The 13415-nt window shown below is 36.9% G+C and overlaps 1 protein-coding gene across 3 annotated transcripts in view; it reads right to left on the reverse strand.

The window, feature by feature from the left end:
- Window positions 1-13415, reverse strand: part of MARCHF1 (membrane associated ring-CH-type finger 1) — an 834037-nt gene that overhangs the window by 194321 nt on the left and 626301 nt on the right. The gene's annotated exons all lie outside the window — the stretch shown is intronic.

Below are 13415 nucleotides of genomic sequence, written 5' to 3' on the forward strand. Positions count from 1 at the left end.
AGAAAACAGTGGAGCAACAGTTTTACAGTAACAAAAGAAACAAAAGAATCTTTCAGCTATACTTTTACCCAGTAAAAATGTCTTTTAAATATTAAGCAAAATAAAGGCATATTCAGACATACAAAAGCTGAAAGAATTCACCCCCAGCAGACTTACACTATAAGAAATGTTAAAGAAGCCGGGTGCGGTGGCTCCCGCCTGTAATCCCGGCAATTTGGGATGCCGAGGTGGGTGGATCATCTGAGGTCAGGAGTTCAAGACCAGCCTGGCCAACATGGTGAAGCCCCGTCTCTACTAAAAATATAAAAATTAGCCAGGCATGGTGGCAGATGCCTGTAATCCCGGCTACTCGGGAGGCTGAGGCAGGAGAATCACTTGAACCTGGGAGGCAGAGGTTGCAGTGAGCCAAGATCACACCATTGCACTCTAGCCTGGGTGACAGAGCAAGACTCCATTTCTCTCTCTCTCTCTCTCTGTGTATATATACATATATATATATATGTATATATACACACAGACAGACACACACACATGCACACATATTATATATATATGAAAGTCTTCCAAGCAGAAGGAAAATAATGCAAGATGGAAATCTGGATCTATACAAAATAATAAAAAGCACTGGAAATGGTTACTATTTTTAAGGGGAAAAAAAACCCCAAAACTTCAATCTAGCCTTCTTTTTTTAATTTTATTATTATTATACTTTAAGTTTTAGGGTATATGTGCACAATGTGCAGGTTTGTTACATATGTATACATGTGCCATGTTGGTGTGCTGCACTCATTAACTTGTCATTTAGCATTAGGTATATCTCCTAATGCTATCCCTCCCCGCTCCCCCTACCCCACAACAGTCCCCGGAGTGTGATAGCCTTCATTTTCTGTTCAAGAATTAGCTCATAATGAATGATTGCCATAACTGTAAAATCTAAAACTATACAACTTCTAAAAGAAAACATAGAAGAAATTTGTAACCTTGGGTTGGGCAGAGATTTATTAGGTGAAATACAAAAAGAATAATTCATAAAAGAAAACAATAATAAGCAACTGGCTTTTATCAAAATAAAGAACTGATCTTCAAATGACACTAGTAAAAGTACTAAAACACTGAGCAAAAATGTATGCAAATCACATATCATATCAAGAAATTTTGTCCAGAATATACAAAGAAATTTTGTATATCACATATCATATCAAGAAATTTTGATGCTCAATAAGAGAATAAACAACTGAATTTAAAGATGTACAAATATTTGAACAAACTCATCACCAAGAAGACATACAGATGTCTACTAAGCACATGCAAAGATGTTCAACATAATTTGCTAGGAGGAAAATGCAAATTAAATCCACAGTGAGATACCACTAAATACCCAGTGAAATGGCTAAAATTAGAACAAACAAGCAAAGAAACAAAAAGACTTGACCATTACAAGTGTTGACAAGATAGGGAGAATAGAAATCCTCACATACTGTTGGTGAGAATGTATAAAGAGACAGCTACTTTGGAAAATAGTTTGGCAACTTCTTAAAAAGTTAAAGGTACATCTACCATATGATTCAGTCATTCTATTCTTAGGTATTTATCCAGTGAAAATTAAAGCATATGTGCAGACAGACTTGCACACAAATTATCCCAGTAGCCTTCTTTCTAACAGCAAAATACTGGGGAAAAAAACTAAATACCGGTGAAATTTCTATACGATGACATCTTATTTATCAACAAAAATGAATGAACGGCTGACACACAAAACAGCATCGATGATTCTCGAAATAATCATGCTGAGTAAAAAAGCTAGACCAAAAAAAAAAAAAAAAAAAAAAGCTCATGCTTTTTGTAATGTTCCAATTCTAAGGTAGGATGGTCAAATTCGAGAACACTCAAACTAATCTACGATGATAGAAAGCAGATCAATAATTGCCTGGGGATAAAAGCAGTGGGGAGGGATAGGGTAGAGGAATTGTATAGGGCATGGAGGAAAGTTTCTAGGGGAAGAATATGCTCATTATATTGATTGCAGTAATGATTTCATAGGCTTATACATATGTTAAAATGTATCATATTATACACTTTAAACATTCGCAATTTGCAGTATGGCAGTTGCACTTCAATAAAATTATAAAAATAAAACAAATCACTCTTCTGCTCATTGCCCTCTAATGTCTTTCCATTTGTTTTAGAAGAACATTTAATGTTCCTACTATGAGTTAAAAGGTTCTACATGATCTGGCTCCTTGCTAGTGTTTTATACTTTTTATTATTAACTTCATCTAGTCTTCCTTTTGACACTGAACATAAGCATGTTCCTGGTCAAAAACACTTGTTATTCTCTCAACTGCATAAACCTTCCCTACGGATATTTACATCTTGCTTCCTCGTTTTCTTTAATTCTCTAATCCAATGTTACCGCCTCAGAGAAAGCTTCCCTGGCCACACTGTTGACAGTAGTCCTCACACACTTAGGACATGTCACTCTTCATCCTATTACCCCAATCCACCTATCTCCCTGGATCTTATCACCACCTGGTATTACATTAAATAATTATTTATTTATTATTCATTTCCCCATTAGAATGTGAGAGCTATGGTTATGGAGAACTTGTCTGTTTTGTCCAGTGCTATAACTCTATCAACTGGAACAGTTTCTAACATATTATACAGTCAATAAAGATTTATTGATACAAATATCTAGACACAGGCTGTCTGAGTTGGTTTGTGTTGCTATAACAGAGTAGCTGAGACTAGGGAATTCATAAAGAACAAAAACTTATTTCTCACAGTTAAAGAGGCTAGGAAGTCCAAGATTAATGTGCTGACATCTGGTGAGGACATGTTTGCTATGTCCTGACATGTGTGAAGTTTCTTGTATAAGAACCTTAATTCCATTAATAAGGGAGAAGCCCTTATGGCCTAATCACCTCTTATAGACCCCACCCCTTAATACTTAATACTATCAGATTGGCGAAACCTGAATTTTAGGGGGCCACACTCAAACCACAGCAAGTGCTAAACCCTTGCTTCTTGTACACTATTATACTGAAACACTCATTGTTACCAATTTAAATTTTTCCTTCTATTTTTTCTTGAGATATGTTGATATATGTGTTAGGATTGGAGTCTTAAACTATTGGTACAGTGGCCCCCCCTTCATAGGGGATACATTACAAGATAGTGGACGCCTTTAACTACAGATAGTACCAAATCCTATATACACCATGTTTTCTCCTATACGTACATACTTATGATAAAGTTCAATTTATAAGTTAGGCACAATAAAATATGAATAACAGTAATAATAAAATAGAACAATTATAACAATATGCTGTTCACAATTTCATGGACAGAAGATTTATTCTTACCATAAATCTTAGCAACCTTAGCATATATATGTTTTAAATTTTCCTATTAAGTAGAAAACTTTCATCATTTTACTTTAAGGAATTACTTTATGAATTCTTTTTGGCATATCCTAATTGCCAGTATCATTACTCTTATTTTTGGAGACATTATTAAGTAAAATAAGGGTTACTCAAACACAAGCACTGCATACTATATCAGTTAATCTGATAGCCAAGAAAGCTACTAAGTGACTAAGGGGCAGGTGGCATTGACAGCATGCATACACTAGGAAAAGTGATGATTCACATCCCAGGTGGGATGGAGCAGGACATTGAGATTTCATGTGGCTACTCAAAACTGCATGCAATTTAAAACTTATACATTGTTTAAATTCTAGAATTTTCCATTTAATATTTTTGGATCTCAGTTGACTTCTGGTAGCTGAAACTGTAGAAACTGAAACTGCAGATAAGGGTTGGGGAGGGGGGGACTATTGTATTGTCTCTAACCTAACTTTTTCCAGAGTGCAAAGAATCATGCTGAAATGGGTAGTGATACCTAAATCCAGTAGAATATTATGATGCCTAAGACATATAGGGTTAAAGTCCTAAGATAAAGAAACTTAGAGCTGTAAAATAAATGTAGATGACACGAAATTGTATCATGTCTAAGAAATATAATAAAAAATTATGAAGTATTCACCAAGTATGTTTTTATTCTATTACAGTCAACAGATAGTTATTTTACACCTGTGAGTCAGAAATGCTTTTTCATTAAAAATAAAGTCTGGGGGAGGGGGGAGGGATAGCATTGGGAGATATACCACCAGCATGGCACATGTATACATATGTAACTAACCCGCACAATGTGCACATGTACCCTAAAACTTAAAGTATAATAAAAAAAAAAAAAAAAAAAAAAAAAAAAAAATAAAGTCTTGCATAAAATATACTTTCTTCATACTTTTTAAATTCCATATCATTTTTTAGTTTTCTCCCTTAATACCCCAAAGTGAAAAGCCTAATAAATTTATGATGGCCCTAACACATTCAGGATCTCTGAGGGAAACTTCTACCATCAACTAAGATTGATGGAGCAAAGCCAGAAACGTGTAAGGGAAAGCTCATTTGTCTGCCAGGCCTCAAAGTAGAGACCTGGTGTCTAAGTGTCTTTTAATTAGGTAACTCCTGTGGCTATGCTCATTTATTTAAGTCACTTATCAGCGCTCGCAGCTTTTTTCAATTGCTTCCGGAAGCAGTTTAGGCTTCCTGGTGGTCTGGATGTTGGATGCGTTGAAGAGGACATGGTAGGGTTATATGCTCTTCTGAAATCGGCAGGCTGCCTTGTAGATCTGGTCCTAACAAACATATTTCAGTTCTTATTCTTGTTGCTTCAGAAGGGGCTAGAGGAGAGTCTTTTCAAATTGGCTTAAATTAGTGTGGGCAACAGAAAAATGTAGAGGACACATTTTAATCTGATTTCAGGCACTTGGAGTAAACATCGGTTTTTCTCAGTTTATGGTGGAAGTTTCCACCAAAGAACCAAAACCTTCTTTGGGGCCATTTGAACTACTTGGCAGAACAAAGATGAGTGCTTTTGGGTTCGGGGTTCTGTTTCCCTCATGCCTTATTAAATCCCAATACATATATTTAGCAACAGAGAGCTTCTGCATATTTTGTAAGAATATTTTCACTAACTATTATTGCCTCTTAGGTGATATGACATGTGAGAGCCTACATTTTTACGTAGTAAAACTTCTACAAATTGAGGAGTAATGTATTATCAGCCACCTGGTACATTCATATTAAATACCAAAATAGGTCCGCAATGTCTTTATGTGCCCAATAAAGGGCTATTTTTCTTATTCAAAATGATGTTTTAAGGAATGCTTTATGCTGGGTGATTAACATGTTCCCAAATAGCAGTTCTCACTAATGCAAAGCAGAACAGAATTTCATTCTTCTGTTCAGGATTTAGGCTGAGTAAAAATACTTCACTGTCATAAAGACAAAAGCCACAGCTGGATAGATGGCAGAAAAGCACTCATTAAACTTTAAAACCTAAAGCATATTTTAAACTACAAACTACTTCAAACATCATAAATATCCTAAATTCTTAGGCCAGCAACTAACCTCTACCTCCTTCCTACATTGTTTTTAAATGAATGGCAGCTGCTGCCCATACCCAAGACTGAAAAGAAGGGGAAAAAATTCCTTAAGTCGATGGTTAAAGTTTCAGAAGATTTTATTCTTTTTGTCAAGTTCTCTTCAAAAGTTAGTGATATTTGTCTTATGAAAGAAAGTATTCTGTCATGGAAATCAAATACCTCAATACAATACTCAACAAATATAATTTTATAGCATTTTGGCTTTCATTTATTTACTCTAAAAATTTTACACATGGAATACATATTTGTTCATATCTTTGAAATATTTCACAACCTTTATCAACACATTGAGTGGTGAAGGGATTTTATACTCTTCCTCCCAAGTGGTATATTACAGAGACTCCTCATAGAGTTGCCACTGAATCAGACTATCCCAGTGAAATACAGGATCACTGGACAAGTCACAAAAGGACATAACAAACTAGTTCAATGTCATTATTCAACAAGTTATTATTCACAAATTATGAAGGCTGATTATTATATACTAGAAAATTCAGTATGATGAAAACGACATCCCCGCTTTTGACATTTATGTCAGGAAGAATGGCAAAATTGTATGTGTGGTAAGTGTTATAGAACAGTAATTTCAAAGTATGCCATGTCTTTAATAAAAGAACGCTAAACTGAAATGTCATGAACTCAAAAATACCCTCCTCTTACAAGTTTTAAAGAACACTCTTCAGTATTTAGCAACTAAAATAGTATAAGAGATAATCATGTAAAATTCATTAACATGACATTCAGAATAAATTCTGAGGAGGAAATAATTTTCTCTTAGGAAAAATTTTCAGTTATATTTAATCACTCAAACTTCTTTTATGTGCTAATTTTCAGAAATAATCTTTACTTCACCCTTTTATGTTAAGATCAAGGTACATTTTATTTAAAATACAATAACAATCATCACTTTAGAACTTCACAAAATCTTGTCCTATTGTAAAAAAGCCTATTTGTTTCCTCATTACACACCTTACAGTGGAGTATAATTCTCTTTGAGAGGGCATTCCACCCATAAGTCAAAATACTTGAATGATGGTAAAAGAAATGATAAACTGTGGTCTATTTTTTTTCTTGTGGCAACCACTTTTTGCCATTTACTTACCAATATGTAAATTACCTGATCATTATAGGCACACTGCATGATTGAACTAAACTTGGTTCACAGTTATTTAAAATGAGAGACTTGATTATGCCAGCTGAGAGAGCAGAGTTTTAGCTCTTGATAAGACAGATGGCACGGTAAAACTACCTATCTCCATCCCCTGTCCTCCTAATCCCCCAACCTCCCACTAACTTACTGCTCTAACCCGACCTCACTCAGTGCAGGACACATGCTATTCACCATTATATGCTTTAGTCCCAGTACCGGTCCTAGCTTATATCATCCTTCCTGTTGTCAAGAACTGTGAACATAGTGAGATTTTACCTTACTTGCAAGCTATCAAGTTAGTCTGCCACAGTTTCATGATGTGGGCAGAGGACACAAGACTCATGGGTCAGAGATAATGTCAGTTTATTACTTATAGCAATAGCAGTACCCAGAGTGTCACATTGTGCTGGTTCTTCATGGCCCAATCACCACTAAGCAATAGGGTACAGGGCCAGGTGATGTCTATACATTCAGTGGGTTGTGTGACTGGGGAGAAACCTTGAGTTTAGGGAACCAAGTTAATTATAATGGCCAGTAAGTATGCCTGCCCTTTACTGTATACTATGTCTCCCTTCGAAGGATCTTCACTATATAAACATTCTTACAAAGATAGTATGGAACACAAACAGATAGCACTTATGTTAGCAAGATCTGCAGGAATGTAAAAGATTTGTGGAGAACTATATTCCAACATAATTCCAGGTTAAGGTAATGCGTTTGAGTTGTTTTTACTGAGTAGGTGAATAGTAGAATGAAGAAACTCTAGAGCTCATAGTTCACAAAAGATACATAGTGGCAACCACAGGAAAGGACATTTTTATGTCATCTGCTGCAAAGAAGAGCCCTTGCCATTTTTAAGAACAACATCTGTCAATATGGACCTCTCCTTTCTTCCACTTACACTCTTCAGGTTGCATGTTGTCCTTCTGTGATACCTTCTCTATAGTCTCCTTATTGTCTATGTGGCTCTTTTATCTACTTGGTCTTTGTAGCACAGAGTGAAATGTAAAAATACATAGCTTTTGGGGTCAGAAAACTGGGTTCTAAACTGAATTCTTTTCTACTAGTTATGCAACCTTGGGTAAATAATTTAAAATCACTATCAATTTTCTTATATGTAAAATTAGGGGGCTAAATTTGGAACACTGTTCTGTTACCCCAATTACGCTTTTTACTTGTGCTTTTATGGTTTAATTGATTACGAGTGTTATTGATGTGTTAGTACCTGTATGTGTACAGGCCGGGTGTGGTGGCTCAAGCCTGTAATCCCAGCACTTTGGGAGGCCGAGGTGGGTGGATTACTTGAGGTCAGGAGTTCAAGACAACTCTGGCCAACATGATGAAACCCCATCTCTACCAAAAATACAAATTAGCCGGGCGTGGTGGCACACGCCTGTAATCCCAGCTACTCAGGAAGCTGAGGCAGGAGAATTGCTTGAGCCCAGGAGATGCAGGTTGCAGTGAGCAGAGATTGTGCCACTGCATTGTAGCCTGGGTGACAGAGTGAGACTCTGTCTCAAAAAAAAAAAAAAAAAAAAAAATTTGGAAACCTAATATCAGCGTGTTTAAGCAACTGCGTGTTTGCCCAAGATCACAAAGCTGGTACTATATATTGGTTTCCTTCCCGTGTCACAGACAATTCCCTGTGGAATTCTGTCTCACAGGAGATCTGGCTTGAAATAGAGAGGATAAGCAGTGTGTTGTCTTTTTTATGTTATCTATGTTCTCTCTTCTTCAAGCTTCTCTGATATCTCCAGCGAAGTCACAGGGTTCACTAGCCATTGTGAACTGAGGCAATATTATTTCTACTTATTTCTAACACATTTTAATGTTTTCTATTATGGTAATATGCATATTTATATAAAACATACAATTTGTTATTTTAATTTCCCTCACAAAGTTGTGCAACCTCTACTAATTTGTTTAGTCTCATCATCTGAAGTTTTTATTTTTGTGTATGCCTTACAATGTGTAGAATAAAGTAGTACAGTAGCATATGCATTTTTAAATGATCTTTTAAAATATAGGCACATTGGGGGGTGTGTCTGCAATTTTTTTATGATGGTGCATAACCAAAAATCATGGGGACCACTGGCTTAGGGAAATACTCCATGATCTTCTACCACATCCACCAGTTGATCTGTGTTCATCGATTGTGCTCACTTTCTTCTAATTCCTCTTCCTCAGACTGAATGATGTCAAACAAATATGGCAGTCAATTATTGGCTGGTACTAAAAGGGATTAACTCTTCTTTCCCTTTCTCTCCCTCCCTTTCCCTCCCTCCCTCTCTCCCTCCCTCCCTCTCTCCCTCCCTCCCTCTCTCCCTCCCTCCCTCGCTACCTCCTTCCTTCCTTCCTTCCTTCCTTCCTTTTCTTTCTTTTCTCTTTCTTTCACTCTTCTTTTTTCCTTTCCTTTCCTTTTCTTTTTTCTTGAGACAGGGTATCCTTCCATCACCCAGGCTAGAATTCAGTAGCATGATCACGGCTTACTGCACCCTCAACTTCTTGGGCTCAAGCCATCCTCTTGCCTCAACCTCCTGAGTAGCTTGGACCACAGGTGCACACCACCATGCCTGCCTCAATTTTTTTATTTTTTGTAGAGACAGGGTCTCATTATGTTGTCCAGGTTAGTCTCGAACTCCTAGGCTGGAATGATCCTCCCACCCGGACCTCCCAGTGTGTTGGGATTATGGGTACGCCCAGTACTGGAATACCAAAGATTCTGAATCTAAGATGGGAGATCTAAGATAGCACCTACAAATCTGTATTTTAAACTATCACCCAATTGATTTTGTTAGGGGCAAAATATGGACTGGTTTTTAATTAAAGAATATGTAGATGAGACAAGATACCATTTTAAAGTTGGGAATAATTTCTTCATATTGTCTGGAATTGAATTCTTTGAATGGTTGAAACTAAAAAATTGACATTTCAATAGTCGAACTATTGCTATTTTAAGTACAGCTTTAAGCACTTGTTTCTGCAAAGCTTATCTGCTCTTAATTATGAAAAATTAAAGCATTTGCTTTAAACAATATCCTTGATTCCAATTTTAGAAGGGCTACTGGGGGAAGAGGACAGAGGTGAAGAACAACCTTGAATCTGGAAGGAAACAACAGTAAAGTCTGGAATGTTGACTAACACTGGGCATTCACTAGAGGGTCAAAAAAAAGATTATAAAATTATCTGATGTGGCACTAAAACTGCCAGGACAGTTCCACTGCTTTTACTCATTCCCAGCTCTCATATACTCATTACAGATAAGCAGATGAGAAGAGTGGTATGAGGCAGAATTTCCAAGCATCTAAAGATTGTTTTCAGATTAAACCCAACAAACAGGGGCAACCCAATAAGATGCTCTATGAGAGAAATGTAACGTTGAGCGTTTTACCACCGTACCTGATTATGGTAAAGTTAATGTATAAAGTGGACACTAATTACCCACACCTAATTCGCTTCTCTGTTTAAGCAAATTCATTAAATTAACAAGCAATGGAAAGATGATACACCATCTTTTTTTTTTTTTGAGACAGAGTCTTGCTCTGTCGCCCAGGCTGGAGTGCAGTGGCGCGATCTGGGCTCACTGCAAGCTCCGCCTCCCAGGTTGACGCCATTCTCTTGCCTCAGCCTCCAGAATAGCTGGGACTACAGGCGCCCGCCACCACGCCTGGCCAATTTTTTTGAGTTTTTAGTAGAGACGGGGTTTCACCGTGTTAGCTAGGAGATACACCATCTTTTGCAATGTAGAGCCAAATAATTTGCTGAAATTAGTAATCTTTCTTAGATTTTAAAAAATAAATACCCAGAAATTGGCACTGAAATAGACATTTTGTATCACAACTTATACTCTCAATTGTATGACAACACAGTTTGACTACAGCTCCAGCACTGGTTAGGTGTTTGCAATAAATCACCTCGGTTTTAGTGAGAAGTGAGAAGTACTTCAAATGTAGCTGTTCCATAAAATATTAATCTAAATTTGGAAATGGACTGCTATTTTCAAATCAGTTTCTATTCCATTAGCAGGTGCTGGAGCAGTTTTCAAAGTGACTGTATTCAACTTACTCACAGGGACAGTGATCAATTTATTACTGTGTGCATTTATTTCGCCAAGACAAGGATTCCAAGGACCCACTGGTTGAATTTTCACGGCACTTTATTTGCATTTTCGAACCAATTTTTTTTTAGGGGAAAGCCTCAGGGTTAGGTTTTTCATATTTATTTCCATATTTTAGGTGCAGAGTTGTATTAGAAGTCCACACATCCCATGAAAGGCATGGAAAAATAGAAAGTTATTCATCAGATTGCAATGGACCTCTTATATAGTAAGTATCTCCTCATGTCCTTGTCTAGGTATCTGAGTCAGCACCATGTATTAGAATAAGTCTGTATTTTTGAGTCAATCGGAATTTGCAGTTACTTAAGCCCTCTGATCTTCAGTGACTTGTCTATAAAATGGAAAAACATACTTAATTTGTTGGTAAATAGTGTGTAAGTGTCAAATAAATATAAGTGTCCAGAATAATACCTGTCAAATAAGGAATATTTACAGAGCACTTTTTTCTTAATTGTGCATTGCTTACATTATAAATTAGAAGAGAGTGAAGTCAGATTTTACAAGAAAAGGTTACACCTTTTCGTTGTAAAACAAATAATTATCCTTTTACATATGTGTGTTTATATCCTTTAATGTATGTGCCTCATTTCACAAGATTGAATCAAGCTGTAAAAATATTTTAAATACAGTAAAATTGAAAATAAAATAGAGCCAGAAAATATATTGACTAAAGATATAAAAGAGAGAAATATAATATAGAAATTATGAAAAATAGACCTTAAGTCCATATACTTTTTTCCCTACTAAATAGGCCTAAAAATTAGGCTCTGTGCTCCCACGGGACCAAAAGCAAAAGGGAAAACAAAACCAGTACCAAACTATAGCTTACTTATTTTAAACAGCTCAGCAATCTCACACCAGAAATGAAACTTTTCATAAAAGAGTGCCAAGAAGTGTTGCATGCTCGTTTTTTCTTTTTCTTTCTTTTTTTTTTTTTTGAGACAGAGTTTCACTCTGTCACCCAGGCTGTAGTGCAGTGGCACGATCTCAGCTCATGGCAACCTCTGTTTTTTGGGTTCAAGCCATTCTCTGCCTCAGCCCCCAAGTAGCTGGGATTACAGGTGCCCACCACCACACCTGGCTAATTTTTTTGTATTTTTAGTAGAGACAGGGTTTCATCATCTTGTCCAGGCTGATCTTGAACTCCTGACCTCGTGATCCACCGGCCTCAGCCTCCCAAAGTGCTGGGATTACAGGCATGAGCCACCATGCCCAGCCACCATGCTTGTTTTTTAAGGCACATGTAGTAGGTAACATACTCGACCCCGCTGATACAAATACACAAGGGAAGAGCTCTGAATGAGGCCATCTTGCTGGAGGAGCGCCAGGGACACACTCCAGCTAGCAGGTAAGTATACTGAGTCCTGAGAAGCAGTTCTCAAATAGCTCAATATGGATCCCTCTTATCTCCTCACCTTTTACCCTCAAACAATAAAACATCTAATCAAAATTTACATTCTCCAATTGCTCATCCAACAACATGCCATGAGATAACTCCCAGGAGCTAGCAATGTAAAAGCAAGTGAGCATCCTCCATGGATGGCACTGTTGCTTTCCTCTGAGGAGTTTAGGAATTTCTTTTCACCTTACAGAGGCTGGGTTGTTTTGAAGCTGGTCAGTTTAGTAATGCATAGTCTTATAGTTTAAAAAAAAAGAGACTTTATTTTTTAGAGCCGTTTTAGGTTCATGGTAAAATTGAAGGGAAAGCACACAGATTTCCCATATTCCTCTTACTGCCACAAGTGCATAGCCTCCCCCATTATCAACACCCCCCGCCAGAGTGGTACATTTGTTACATCAGTGAATGTACACTGACACATCACCCAAAGTCTATAGTTTACATTAGAGCTTATTCTTGGTGTTGTTCATTCTATGGGTTTGGACAAATGTATAATGACATAGATCCATCTTTACAGTATCATACACAGCAGTTTTATTGCCCTAAAAATTCTCTGTTCTCTGCCTATTCTTTCTTCCCTTCCTCTTAATCCCTGGACACCATGGCTCTTTTCACTTTTATCTAGTTTTGCGTTTTCTAGAATAGGTATAGTTGAACTCAAACAGTACATAGCCTTTTCAGATTGTCTTTTTTATTTAGTCACGTGCATTTAAGTTTCCTCTATGTCTTTTTATGGCTTGAGAGCTCATTCTTTTTGGCGCTGAATAATATTCCATTGTCTGTAGGTACCACAGCTTATCTATCCATTCACCCAGCGAGGACATTTGGTGGCTTCTAAGTTTTGACAATTATGCATAAAGCTGACACAAACATTTATGTGCAGGGTTTTTTTGTGGAAATAAGTTTTCAGCTCATGCTGGTAAATACCAACGAATGGATTTCTGGATGGTGTGACAACAGTTATATTTAGTTTTGTAACAAACTGCCAAACTGACTTCCATGATGGCTGTACCATTTTGTATTCCTGCAGTATCCTGTTCGCACACTCTGGTTTTTTGCTCTCCCTTTTCCCATGCCTCCATTTTCTTTTTCATGATTTTTTTGGAAACACACTCTGATAATATATCAGAGTGGAAACACACTCTGATAATATTACAAAAATGTAATATTTTGACTGAGGCTTTGTTTTCTTAGAAATATGGGCTAATGTGACTGACATCTGTATCGTGCTACCCAT

Source organism: Gorilla gorilla, chromosome 3, assembly GCF_029281585.2.
Source record: "Gorilla gorilla gorilla isolate KB3781 chromosome 3, NHGRI_mGorGor1-v2.1_pri, whole genome shotgun sequence".
NCBI lineage: Eukaryota > Metazoa > Chordata > Mammalia > Primates > Hominidae > Gorilla > Gorilla gorilla.